Source organism: Vanessa cardui, chromosome 3, assembly GCF_905220365.1.
Source record: "Vanessa cardui chromosome 3, ilVanCard2.1, whole genome shotgun sequence".
In the NCBI taxonomy this organism is placed as follows: domain Eukaryota; kingdom Metazoa; phylum Arthropoda; class Insecta; order Lepidoptera; family Nymphalidae; genus Vanessa; species Vanessa cardui.
Genome location: NC_061125.1, coordinates 424,141 through 437,600, shown reverse-complemented (window position 1 = coordinate 437,600; position 13,460 = coordinate 424,141). Strand labels below are relative to the sequence as shown.

Genomic DNA, 13,460 nt, shown 5'->3' with positions numbered 1-13,460 from the left:
ATGTGTTATTTATGTTATTGTATTTTAGGTAGGTAAGTGTTATAGTGTAGTGTAACAATTTTAAATGATTGAAAAACGTAAAACTTAGTTTAATAATTACAATAAAAACATTAAGAAATGCAAGATTAGGTGTATAGTCACCATATAGTCATATTTGAGGCGACATAACAAGTTGTTAGTGTTGAGCTTCATTTTTAATAATTACATAAGGACTCTCATTATTTTTTCTTAACATAATAATACGTCCATTTGACGTCCAGCAGTAGTTAAATTTATTAATTTTCGAAAAATTACCAGTAACATAGAATAATTTTTTTGCTTGGTTGGTTAAAAGTTCAGCTATGTATATGGGTGTATTTTGTATAAGTCGATATTAGATGTTTTGTTTTCTTTTTTGGATGGTTGTCTTAAAACCTCGCGGGTGGCGTTTGTTTGTAGATCAAACTTAAGTTGTTTTGAAAGCTGCTGCACCATAGCAAAAAGATTATCCTTTGTCTCTCGATCCTTTTTTGGAACATTACGTAACTCAACACTAGTTTTGATAAGATTACGATCGTATGAATCCAATTTTTCTTCAAGTGTAGATAACTGAATCGCCTTAGAACTCTTTTCCTGTTCAAGACACGTGATCTTTGTCTCTAATGAAATTAATTGATCTGACATATTAGTCATCGCCTTTTCTATCTCACAATTTGTTGACTCAATTTTAGTGTATTGGTTTTTAATCTCTAAAATATGATTTTCTAATTTGTCCAGTCGTTCATTTTGAGACGCAAAGAGCTGATTTACAAGGTCTTTCATCACTTGTTTAAATATTGACATTTCATCTGCTAGTTCTTCATTTGAAGGGCGGCGACGTTTGGCTCGTTGGGTAACATTCACCGAAGAAAACTCTGATATCCGCTCCTCCTGACATAACTTACGAATATCTGACTCAGATCGTGAGGGTGAGTCATATGCTGCAGACGATTTAGGTGGAGTTTTATACATAGTGTGTTATAGTTTGTTGATGTATTTCTTTGTCATAGAATAATGAAACGTACCGTAGTAATAACCAAAATGGGGGTAGCACGAAAAACAGTACGCAGGTAGTTGAGAAATTGTGTATACGCAGGCTCCTCCCACAGCAACGCCCACAAAACGGAAGTTGTGGATTTATATTAATGGAATCTTAGATCTGACTATTATGAAAAAGCTCATTATGTAGTAATCCCAACTGTTAACGTAACGCCTGGAGTATAATGATATTTTACATTAAATTGTATTGACTTATAAAATAATCAAGATTAAAAAAAGAAAATACATCTCACCACTTTCAATTAATCAACAACATACTATTTGTCATTAGTTAAAAATATTATTGTAATAAGTCGCCGTGGACCCGTTACTCCGCGTAAAACATGCTTAAAGCGAAGGTAAAGGAAACAAGTAATCTTTAAAAAATGATTACTATTTATTTTTGTTCATGAATGAATGATAATTGTTAACTTAACGCAAGAAATCTGAAATGTCTGGGATGTCTCGTCTTGGATGTTAAAACGAATAATCACCAGGGGGGGGGGGCGAGGGGTCTCACTCAGACGATCGGGTAAGAGGGCAATGAGGCAATGCCGCAGTTGTTGTTTTGGTTGCGCGCCATCTTGATGTAGCCCATGTCCCCCCACGAGGTTCCCCATGAGTTCTTCACGAGCCAGTAGTCGCCACCGTTCTCTTCCGTGCCGTAGCCCACCACCAGCACCTGCGAACGGACGGTGGATCGAGGTTTACTCTAGTGTATACACAGTGTATGTACCCGTGGCAAATCAGCTTGTAAAGTGCGCCTACGATTCGTTTTTAATAGATACTCATCAACCTAAGTGTAAAGTCATTAAGATATTCAACCTCTTCCTATTTAAACAACAACAACAACAACAACAAAATTAAATTTCCGACTGCTGAGATAAGGCCTCCTCTCCCTTTTGAGGAGAAAGTTTGGATGAATGGTTTGGATTCCACCACGCAGTTCCAATTTCATCGTTCTTATAATACTATGGTCGTTTCATCTTTTATCTCAATTTTAATAACAAATATTTTAAGACTCAATCAGTTTAAAACTATAAGGACAGAGCTGTCTGACTCACCGCATGGTTGAGGTTGATGCTGGAGCAGTTCTCGTCGTAATAGATCCCGCTAGAGTAAAACTGGAAGGACTCCTGGCCGGCGTCGATGGCGATGGAGACGGGTCCCACGGTGGCCACCGCCTGCTTCAGAAATTCCTCGTCACCTCGCGGCAGGTCCGCGTAATTCATAACTTTCGCGCCCACGAACTCGGGGTCGAACCTGCGACGAATGACGTTTAGTATCCGGGCGGATTAGTGGTCGACGATAGCTTTGTTACACCCGACGCTCACACGTACCTGCAAGAGTCGACGATAGCCTCGTAGGGGTAGCTGGCCTCAGTGTCGATACCATTGTTGCCCATAATGTACTCAAAGGCATTGTCCATGTAACCACCGTCGCAGCCAGCGTTCCCGTACGGTCCCGAGCAGTCTACCAGGTTTTGCTCCGACAGCGACACGAGGTTTCCACTGCGGCGGAAATGCTGTCCCTCCACCGAGCCCGTCTGTGGAATTTTTGTTTATTTGTCCTAATTTTCCATATTTATATTTGTTACAAACTTAAAATCTATTATTTCGTGAGAGATCATTCCTCACGATCAACAAGCCCTCGTTGCTTTAATGTGAGATAGTAATATCAACCTTATTAAAAAACCAATTATAAGGATTATAAGGTACTCGAAGTATTCGCATATGACGAAAAAGCCGAAGAGTCATAATAGTTTTGGATGTTGTGTGGTGTGTGTCTGTTGCTTGGACACTCACGGTGCTGAAGGCCCAGCAGGAGCCACAATCGCCCTGGTCCTTAACTTCGGTGACTGCGCCAAGATAGCGCCAGTCCATCAGGTCGGGCGTTTCCGTGTTGGCGAGCGGCACGAACGAGGCGCCGCGCGACTTTTGGTCCTTGACGACTCTACGGACAGACAACGAACACTTCTCACTGGCTGCTCTAAGCCCAGCGTAGAGCTGCGTTACGTACATCCACATTAAGGTAACATTCCAATTTAAATATTTGTCCCATTTTCATTTTCAAAACAACATTATTATTTGAAAAGGAGTTATTAACATTTAAGTTTTAACTATGTGCCAATAATTTAAAATAGGTTATGCGTATACGCACAAGTCATGACTGCGTGGATTACAGAATAGACACGTGTGAGGTGGATCAGATCTCCCCATCGCGCTATGGGGTGCACTCACTTGGCGGTGCGGTTGAACCCGTTCATGGTGTGCACGAACTCGTGGTGCAGCTTGTCGGCGTACTTGTTGACCCCGAGGCGGAACGTCACCTCTCCGCGCTCGAAGCGCCGGTTGTGCTCCTCCACCTTCAGCTTGTTCTCCGCGTAGATCTTCAGACGGAACTTCTCCTCGGTCTCGTTTTCGTACGATTTCTGGTGCTTGAGCTAATGCAAACCGAAGGTTTACTGTCACTTTCATAACAACAATACAAATATATGTAAAGGAGCTTCATTGAAGGTTTTGTCGGTGTTATCATCAATTAGATGATTTGATTAAATCTTTGAATGCAACTTAAGGCTGTGATGTAACGTTTGACATTTAGTAATCTAGAGCGAATAAGTCCGTACGGAGTCATGTGTGGCCCACCGACGCCGGTGACGCCGCCTGCACAGTGTCGCCGCGCAGTGCGCACCCGTGGAACCATTCGCGCTACATTACATTGTCAGTACCAATTTATTTGCGACTACATCGAATAATGAAAGTCACCACTGAAGTTATATCTGGGCACGTGATTTTGTTTACCTTGAAGGCGTTCCATTCATCACGGAAAAGGTCTTCGACGCTGTCGGCACCGACCACCGCCACCACCACCATCAGCACAGCCAGGGTCCTCATCGTGTTATCTGCATTAAAATTTCACGATTGTTACAAACAAGCGACTCTCGAATACATGGGAAATATATTGGTACAGAAGCACCAGTTTTTATTCTTTACTTATATTTAAACGATAATTAATAAATTGAAAACTTGAAGTTTTCAATTTATTAATTACGCAGTTTTATGATAAACACGCGCTCATTAAACCAATCAAAAGAAAACACCTCCCAGCGCCTTGGTTGAGTGATAATATAAAGGATCTAATTAATAAAAAAAATAAAGCTAAGTTCAAATTTAAATGAAATAACACCGATTCTAACAGAGAAAAGTACAATAAAGCGCGAAATCGCTGCAATACATCGTGTAGCATCGCTCAACGACGCCACATTTTCCAATCTGTCGAAAACGGCGACACAGCAAAAACTTGGAAATTTCTCGAATCTCTTGGAGTTGGTAAATCCTCTCATAATACTTCTATAAATATTGACATTGAACTCCTTAATCAACACTTTGCTTCTTCAACCGCACTTAATAGCGACGAAAAAAGTAACACAATTAATATTATCTCTTCTCATCCAACTCCTAACTTTCCTCCGTTTAGCTTCGCGCCTTTCTCTGACTGTGATGTTAAAAAGAATATAATGTCGATAACCTCGAATGCTGTTGGCTCAAACTGTATCAGTCGTAATATGATCATCCCAATCCTTGACATTGTTACTCCTGTGTTAACTCATATACTCAATGTCTCCCTTACCTGTCAAAAGTTTCCTGACGCATGGAAAGATGCTCAAATCATTCCAATCCCCATAAAAGGTAATCCCCTATCAACTTCCGACTTTCGTCCTATCTCTATTCTCCCTTTCCTTTCCAAAGTACTTGAAAAACTAATTTTCCAACAATTTAACACTTTCCTCAACGAACACTCTCTTCTTGATCCTTACCAATCTGGTTTCCGTAAAGGTCATAGTACGTCCACAGCCTTAGTTAAAGTCACAGACGACATTCGATGGCCTATGGACAATAAACAGCTCACAATTTTAGTGCTCCTAGATTTCAGTAATGCATTCAATTAGGTCGATCACGACATCTTGTTGAGTCTGTTATGTTCTTTAAACATATCTCCATCAGTGAAAGATTGGTTTCAGAGTTACCTCAGAGGTAGAAGACAACGAATTCGTATCGACGAGACTTTCTCGTCATGGTGTGAAGTCCGTGCTGGGGTACCTCAAGGTGGCGTGTTATCTCCCTTACTTTTCTCTATCTTCATTAACTCGATTACTCATTTTATTTCTTCTCTCTATCACATGTATGCAGACGATATTCAAATATATCAACACTCAACCCTTGAAAACCTGCCTAATGCAATTGCTGCTATTAACAGAGATCTAGTGGCAATTTCTAAATGGAGTAATCAGTATGGTCTTAAAATAAATCCTACCAAGTCACAAGTCATTGTTATTGGCAGCCCAGCTATGACTGCAAGAATTGATTGGGCAAACATTCCCCAAGTTGTATACAACGGCACTAATTTATCTTACTGCTCAACAGTTAAAGACCTCGGCATACATCTTGACCGAACTTTCCTGGTCAGAACATTTAACTGAAATTAGTAAGAAAACATTCGCGTCATTGAACTCCTTGCGACGTCTACAAAAAGTATTACCAATTCCTACCAAAACTATGTTAGCAAATTCACTTCTACTTTCTATTCTCGATTACGCGGACGCAAGCTATCTTAATCTAACCGAGGACCAGCTTTATAAACTTGAGCGATTACAAAATCTAGCTATTCGGTTTATTTTCGGTCTCCGAAAGTATGACCATGTTTCAGAATTTCGTTCAAAGCTCAAGTGGCTCCCTATACGCCGTCGCCGAAACTTGCATACTCTCTCTCTTCTGTACTGTGTGTTGTTTAATCCGACCGCTCCTTGTTATTTGAAGGAGAAATTCGAATTTCTTGGAGATCAGTCTAGTATACGATCATCACGAAGCCTTACTCTAAAACTGCCTACCTATAGCAGTAAATATTATAAGCAGTCCTTCACTGTGCAGGCAATAACACTTTGGAACAACTTACCGCTAAGCATAAGACAATCTAAATCGTTACAAATATTTAAAAATTCTCTGAAAAAATTGTATTTGGACACTAACAATGATGACATTTGAGATACAGTTATTTAATATCCTATTATACTTTCCATTATATTTATTTATTTATTTTATTACATATACTATATAGATATGTATATGTATGTATATATGATTTATTTATAAATATCTATAATCTACTTTATATTTTATTTATTAGTATTTTTTGTATTTATGTATTTGCTATATTTATTGAGTTGTATATGTTATTATTCCATAATATAAGTTTTTACTGCACCACCATATTGCCGTCTTTCATACGCATTATCCTTCTAACGCAAAGGTTGTCTGGAAGAAATGGCTTATAAGCCATAAGATCGCCTTTTAATTGGCCAATTTCGTTTGTATGAAAATTATATTTTGTGTCTTTATGTATATTTGGTGTGCAATAAAGAGTTAAATAAATAAACGAACTAGATAGGAAGCTAAATGGAATGGAAAGAAAAATGAAGCTGAATGGAAAAATTGAACTAAGTTTGTAACCCGGAAACTTATTCATAGCTTTGATTTCATACCAGCCTTCGCGACTTCGAAAACAAAAACATTTACTTTTTTACATTAACAGGCTTTAAATTTCCCATTGCTGGGCCTCCTCTCCTTTTAACGAGAAGGCTCGGATCATATTACACCTTGCTGTTCCAATGCGAATCGTTAACTCAATACGGTTATATTAAATCAATCTCAAAATATGTTAAAATGGATAACCAGATATCCATTTTAACAGAAATATAATTCACAGTTTTCTCTTACCTTAATGTATTTATATACAGTCGACGTCAGCCGTGGAACACGCTTAGAAACTGCAAGTGCTGACTTAAACAAATGCAAGTTAGTCTCAGATGTGAGCTCTACTCGACTGCGCCGGCTGAAGTAATTTACTTGATTTATATACTAAGAGGATAGTCGGTGACCTTGCTCGGTTGGGCGTTACTGATAAACGCTGCGCGGAAACCTCACCCCCCTGTGCCCTGCACTTGCGGACCAAAGTGTCACAGGACCTTCCGGCACGTCTCGTCTCAACGGAGGGGCGGATTAGGCGATAGAGAGTTTGCCTCACGCTTAAAATTTATATTAAAAAATAATTTTCTGCAAAAATAAGCCGAAGGTTCCCTTAGGATTAGGTTACTTAATATTCCAATGTAATTAAAACGATATTGTGATAGATTCATAGGGACAAAATCCATATAATAACAGATAGAGACCCTAGATATAGTACAGTTATTCAATACGGTATATTTTTATTCTTTGGAGCTCGACATTTCTTCATTATCTACGAATGTCTTGTTCACGAGACGAATAAAAATAAAAAACATGGTTAATATCCCGTATTTAATAACTGTCATAAAAATAACCAATTCATGTAAAATCTTATACTAAACATAGTGTTTCTAAAGCTATTAAAAGTAAAATAATCAAATTTTATTTCAAATTCTTTCGGAAATAGAGAGGAAACGCTTAAACGATGAATAAGTCAATATCGTTTTTAAAATGTAGTAAAGTATAAAATAACATTAATATAACAAAACTTTTAAAAAAAGAAGGAGGTTCTCAGTTAATCGAATCTTTTTTCTGTATTTTCCCAGATTACTCAAAGACACCTGAACCGATTTGATAAATTGTTCTTACATTTGAACACGAGGACACCTGGTCAGTATAAGCAGGTGTTGCCGTGTTCACCTGGTCAGGATGCGGTTATGGGATGCTAGAAAGATTTGAAAAAAGCTGGACATTTTTGCACTACTGTTGTGTACTGTGACAACAATACTGTTGTTTGGCGGTAGAATATCATTGCTTGTTTGTTTATATATCATATGCTTATTTGTATGTATATGGTATTACTTTACATATATATCACTATGTCTGATGGTAAGTGGAGACCATCACCCATACACACTGGCTCTGAGAGTAATATTCACTAATCCTTTGATCACCACTGCGTCACCGACCTCATCTTAATTATCAAGAGCTGCTTTGTTTACTTTCGCTTCAATTATCACTGGGTCACTCACTCACAAAGCCGAGCGGAAGGCAATGAGGGGATTTGAACCTTCAAATTGGTGTATATTAGAATTAATAACCATAATTACGTTGAACAGACACTAACGAAACTGTATGTATGAAATTCTTAGCATTACGCGCGTTAAGCACGTTCGTAGCTCTTGCAATTAAATTTCTTGTCACTTTCCTCTGTACAGAAGCGGTTTCTATCTCCTCTATCCTAAGCACCTATTTTATTTATATCTTTAACTTGAAAAAAAAATTTTTTAATAAAATAATAACACCCTCAAAAACACCCAGGAACAAGTATTCTTAATTATTGTTTTGGAGCATGTAGTCGCTAGTGACCATCATAATTCACACATAACAAACAATCTGATCACAGGTCTCGTCAAGCAGCTTTTAATTTGTGTTCATTGCCAAGTCACTATGATTATAATATAAAGAAAACTATTGATACAATTACTAAATGTTGATTTATAACTACATAATCATTTGAATAGGATTTGGCTTCTTTGAAATCTCAAAACTTTTTACGATGGAAAGACTGCAGCGAGAGGCTTGGCATTTTTTTAACATTTAATGTTTTTGGTGGGATAATCCTTAATTTGTACATAATCCATTATTTAAAGTACAACTACAATATTTTCCAATTTGAACAACTAACCACACATTTGGTACTAAATTCGAACTTTTCATTCCAAGACAAACACTTTCGATATTCGTTTCAAATGAATATCAAAAGACGTTTATATATTTGTCTCCACTTTTGAGCTTCTCTTCTCTGTCCATCAAACCTTAAGTTTAGGTATCACTGCAGAACATAGTGGTAGATCTGTAAGTTTCATCATTGACTCAATGAATCTTAGATCTGACTATTATGAAAAAGCTCATTATGTAGTAATCCCAACTGTTAAAGTAACGCCTGGAGTATAAGAAGTATTGTTATTATTTTTAAGTCGACTTAATCACTTGATATTTGTAATTAAATTATAACGACTTATAAAATTATCAAGATTAAAAAAAGAAAGAATATATCTCACTACTTTTAATTAGTCAATAACATACTATTTGTCACTAGTCAAAAATATTATTGTAATTAGTCGCCGTGGACCCGTTACTCCGCGTAAAACATGCTTAAAGCGAAGGTAAAGGAAACAAGTAGTCTTTAGAAAATGATTACTATTTATTTTTGTTCATGAATGAATGACCAATAATTGTTAACTTAACGCCAGAAATCTGAAATGTCTGTCTCGTCTTGGATGTTAAAACGAATAATCAGCAGGGGGGGGAGGTATCTCGCTCAGACGACCGGGTAGGAGGGCACTGTGGCGATGCCGCAGTTGTTGTTTTGGTTGCGCGCCATCTTGATGTAGCCCATCTCCCCCCACGAGGTTCCCCATGAGTTCTTCACGAGCCAGTAGTCGCCACCGTTCTCTTCCGTGCCGTAGCCCACCACCAGCACCTGCGAACGGACGGTGGATCGAGGTTTACTCTAGTGAATACACAGTGTATGTACCCGTGGCAAATCAGCTTGTAAAGTGCGCCTACGATTCGTTTTTAATAGATACTAATCAACCTAAGTGTCCGACTCACCGCATGGTTGAGGTTGAAGCTGGAGCAGTTCACGTCGTAATAGATTCCACTAGAGTAGAATTGGAAGGACTCCTGGCCGGCGTCGATGGCGATGGAGACGGGTCCCACGGAGGCCACCGCCTGCTTCAGTATTTCCTCGTCACCTTGCGGCAGGTCCACGTAGTTCATAACTTTCGCGCCCACGAACTCGGGGTCGAACCTGCGACGAATGACGTTTAGTATCTGGGTGGATTAGTGGTCGACGGTAGCTTCGTTACACCCGATGCTCACACGTACCTGCAAGAGTCGACGATAGCCTCGTAGGGGTAGCTGGCCTCAGTGTCGATACCATTGTTGGCCATAATGTACTCAAAGGCGTTGTCCATGAGACCACCGTCGCAGCCGTAGTTTCCGTACGGTCCCGAGCAGTCTACCAGGTTCTGCTCTGACAGCGACACGAGGTTTCCACTGCTGCGGAAATGCTGTCCCTCCACCGAGCCCGTCTGCGGTTGCGGTGAATATTTATTTATTTGTCTTAATTTTCTATATTTATATTTGTTACAAACTTAAAATCTATTATTACGTGAGAGATCATTGCGTGAATATATGTATATGCTCGTACGCACGCCCTCGTTGCTTTAATGTGAGATAATAATATCAACCTTATTAAAAAACCAATTATAAGGATTATAAGGAACTCGAAGTATTCGCATATGACGAAAAAGCCGAAGAGTCACAATAGTTTTGGATGTTGTGTGGTGTGTGTCTGTTGCTTGGACACTCACGGTGCTGAAGGCCCAGCAGGAGCCACAATCGCCCTGGTCCTTAACTTCGGTGACTGCGCCAAGATAGCGCCAGTCCATCAGGTCGGGCGTCTCCGTGTTGGCGAGCGGCACGAACGAGGCGCCGCGCGACTTTTGGTCCTTGACGACTCTACGGACAGACAACGAACACTTCTCACTGGCTGCTCTAAGCCCAGCGTAGAGCTGCGTTACGTACATCCACATTAAGGTAACATTCCAATTTAAATATTTGTCCCATTTTCATTTTCAAAACAACATTATTATTTGAAATGGAGTTATTAACATTAAGGCTTTTCTATGTGCCAATAATTTAAAATAGGTAATGCACAAGTCATGACTGCGAGGATTGCGAAATAGACACGTGTGAGGTGGATCAGATCTCCCCATCGCACTGTGGGTGCACTCACTTGGCGGTGCGGTTGAACCCGTTCATGGTGTGCACGAACTCGTGGTGCAGCTTGTCGGCGTACTTGTTGACTCCAAGGCGATACGTCACCTCTCCGCGCTCGAAGCGCCGGTTGTGCTCCTCCACCTTCAGCTTGTTCTCCGCGTAGATCTTCAGACGGAACTTCTCCTCGGTCTCGTTTTCGTACGATTTCTGGTGCTTCAGCTGCGGCAAACCGAGGGCTTATTCATAACACTTTCATATTCAAAAACTAAACTGTTATATTTAATTATATGTAAAGGAGCTTTTTTTTATTGAAGGTTTTATCAAATCGTCAACTACGTGACTACCCGATTCGATGATTTGATTAAATTTTTGAATGCAGCTCAAAGCTGTGATAACGTTAGACATTTGGTAATCTAGAGCGAATAAGTCCGTATGGAGTCATGTGTGGCCCACCGACGCCGGTGACATTGAAAGTCACCACTGTAATTATATCTGGGCACGTGAAGTTGTTTACCTTGAAGGCGCTCCATTCATCACGGAATAGGTCTTCGACGTTGTCGGCACCGACCACCGCCACCACCACCATCAGCACAGCCAGGGTCCTCATCGCGTTATCTACATTAAAATTTCACGATTGTTACAAACAAGCGACAATAGCGAAATATATTGGTACAGAAGCAACAGTTTTTATTCTTTACTTATATTTAAACGAACTAGATAGGAAGCTAACACGAATTTGTAAATGGAAAGAGATTTCCCGGGGCTCAGGTTACTGTGGGGGTCCCTCAAGGATCAATTCTTGGTCCATTTCTCTTCCTGGTTTATATAAATGACCTACCACATCTTTTAGGTGATAAACTCGAGATAGTATTGTTTGCTCACGAAACTTCTTTAATTTTTAAAATAAAAAGACGTCTTTTAATGTATGACGATGTGCACAATGCTCTCTCGGAAATAGTACATTGGTTTAGTGTCAATAATTTAATGTTAAATTGTAAAAAGACAAAATGTATTAAATTCACTGCTCCCAATGTAAGATGTGTCAAAGCGAATGTACTTTTAAGCGGGGAAGCATTAGATGTATTAGAGTCAACAGAGTTCCTTGGTATGACAATTGACTCTGAGCTCCAATGGGGCCCCCATACAAGTAAATTGGCAAATAGACTCAGCTCTGCAGCCTATGCGGTAAAAAAGATTATATTTTTGACAGATGTGGATACAGCTCGCCTTGTGTATTTTAGCTACTTCCACAGTATTATGTCGTATGGCATTCTACTCTGGGGTAATGCAGCTGACATTAATACTATTTTTGTACTGCAGAAGAGGGCTATTCGTGCAATTTATAACCTGGGCCCAAAAGATTCGTTAAGATGTAAATTTAAAGAAATTAAAATAATGACTGTCACTTCTCAATTTGTTTTTGATAATGTTATGTATGTACGCAAAAATATAAATGATTTTCCCAAAAAAAAAAAAGGTTTTTGACTTTGACTTTGAACACAATCTAACCCCTCGGAAATGTTTTATGAAAAAATTGAACTAAGTTTGTAACCCGTAAACTTATTCATAGCTTTGATTTCATACCAGCATTCGCGACTTCGAAAACAAAAACATTTACTTTTTTACATTAACAGGCTTTAAATTTCCCATTGCTGGGCCTCCTCTCCTTTTAACGAGAAGGCTCGGATCATATTACACCATGCTGTTCCAATGCGAATCGTTAAATGAATACGGTTATATTAAACCAATCTTAGAATATGTTAAAATGGATATCCAGATGTACAAACATTAATATTTGTCATTGGAGCGATTTCCAAATGCAAATTCATACAACTTATTTATTTTTACTCGTAAACAACGTATCAAATAATTGTAACGTTTGTTGCAAATTAGCGCAAATCGCGATGTACGCACCACAACGAGTATGATACAATCGAGTGTCTTTCAAATGCAGTTTTAACAATCTATTTCTATACATCCTGAACTGAGCCACGAAAGTAAAGGCCCTTGTACAAACACAAACCAACTGCACCACGCTACATAACAACGGAGCGCGCGGTGCACGCTGTGTGGTTTATAAATTATAAAAATATAGTTCACAGTTTTCTCTTACCTTAATGTATTTATATACAGTCGACGGCAGCCGTGGAACACGCTTAGAAACTGCAAGTGCAGAGTTAAACAAATGCAAGTTAGTCTCAGTTGTGAGCTCTACTCGACTGCGCCGGCTGAAGTAATTTACTTGATTTATATACTAAGGGGATAGTCGGTGACCTTGCTCGGTTGGGCGTTACTGATAAACGCTGCGCGGAAACCTCACCCCCCTGTGCCCTGCACTTGCGGACCAAAGTGTCACAGGACCTTCCGGCACGTCTCGTCCCAACGGAGGGGCGGATTAGGCGATAGAGAGTTTGTCTCACGCTTGGCGTGTGTCCGTTACGTAAAAATATGTATATTAAAAAAAACATTTCCTACAAAAATAAGCAGAAGGTTCTCTTAGAATTGGGTTACTTAACAATCCAATGTAATTAAAACGATATTGTGATAGATTGATCACGATAAAAACAATAAGCAATAACGGATACAGACACTACATTACATGGTTTCTCTAAT

The 13,460-nt window shown here is 39.2% G+C and overlaps 1 pseudogene; it reads right to left on the bottom strand.

The window, feature by feature from the left end:
• Positions 1 to 1,558: 1,558 nt before the first annotated feature.
• LOC124543851 lies at positions 1,559 to 13,086 on the bottom strand (annotated as a pseudogene).
• Between the last annotated feature and the right edge of the window lie 374 nt (positions 13,087 to 13,460).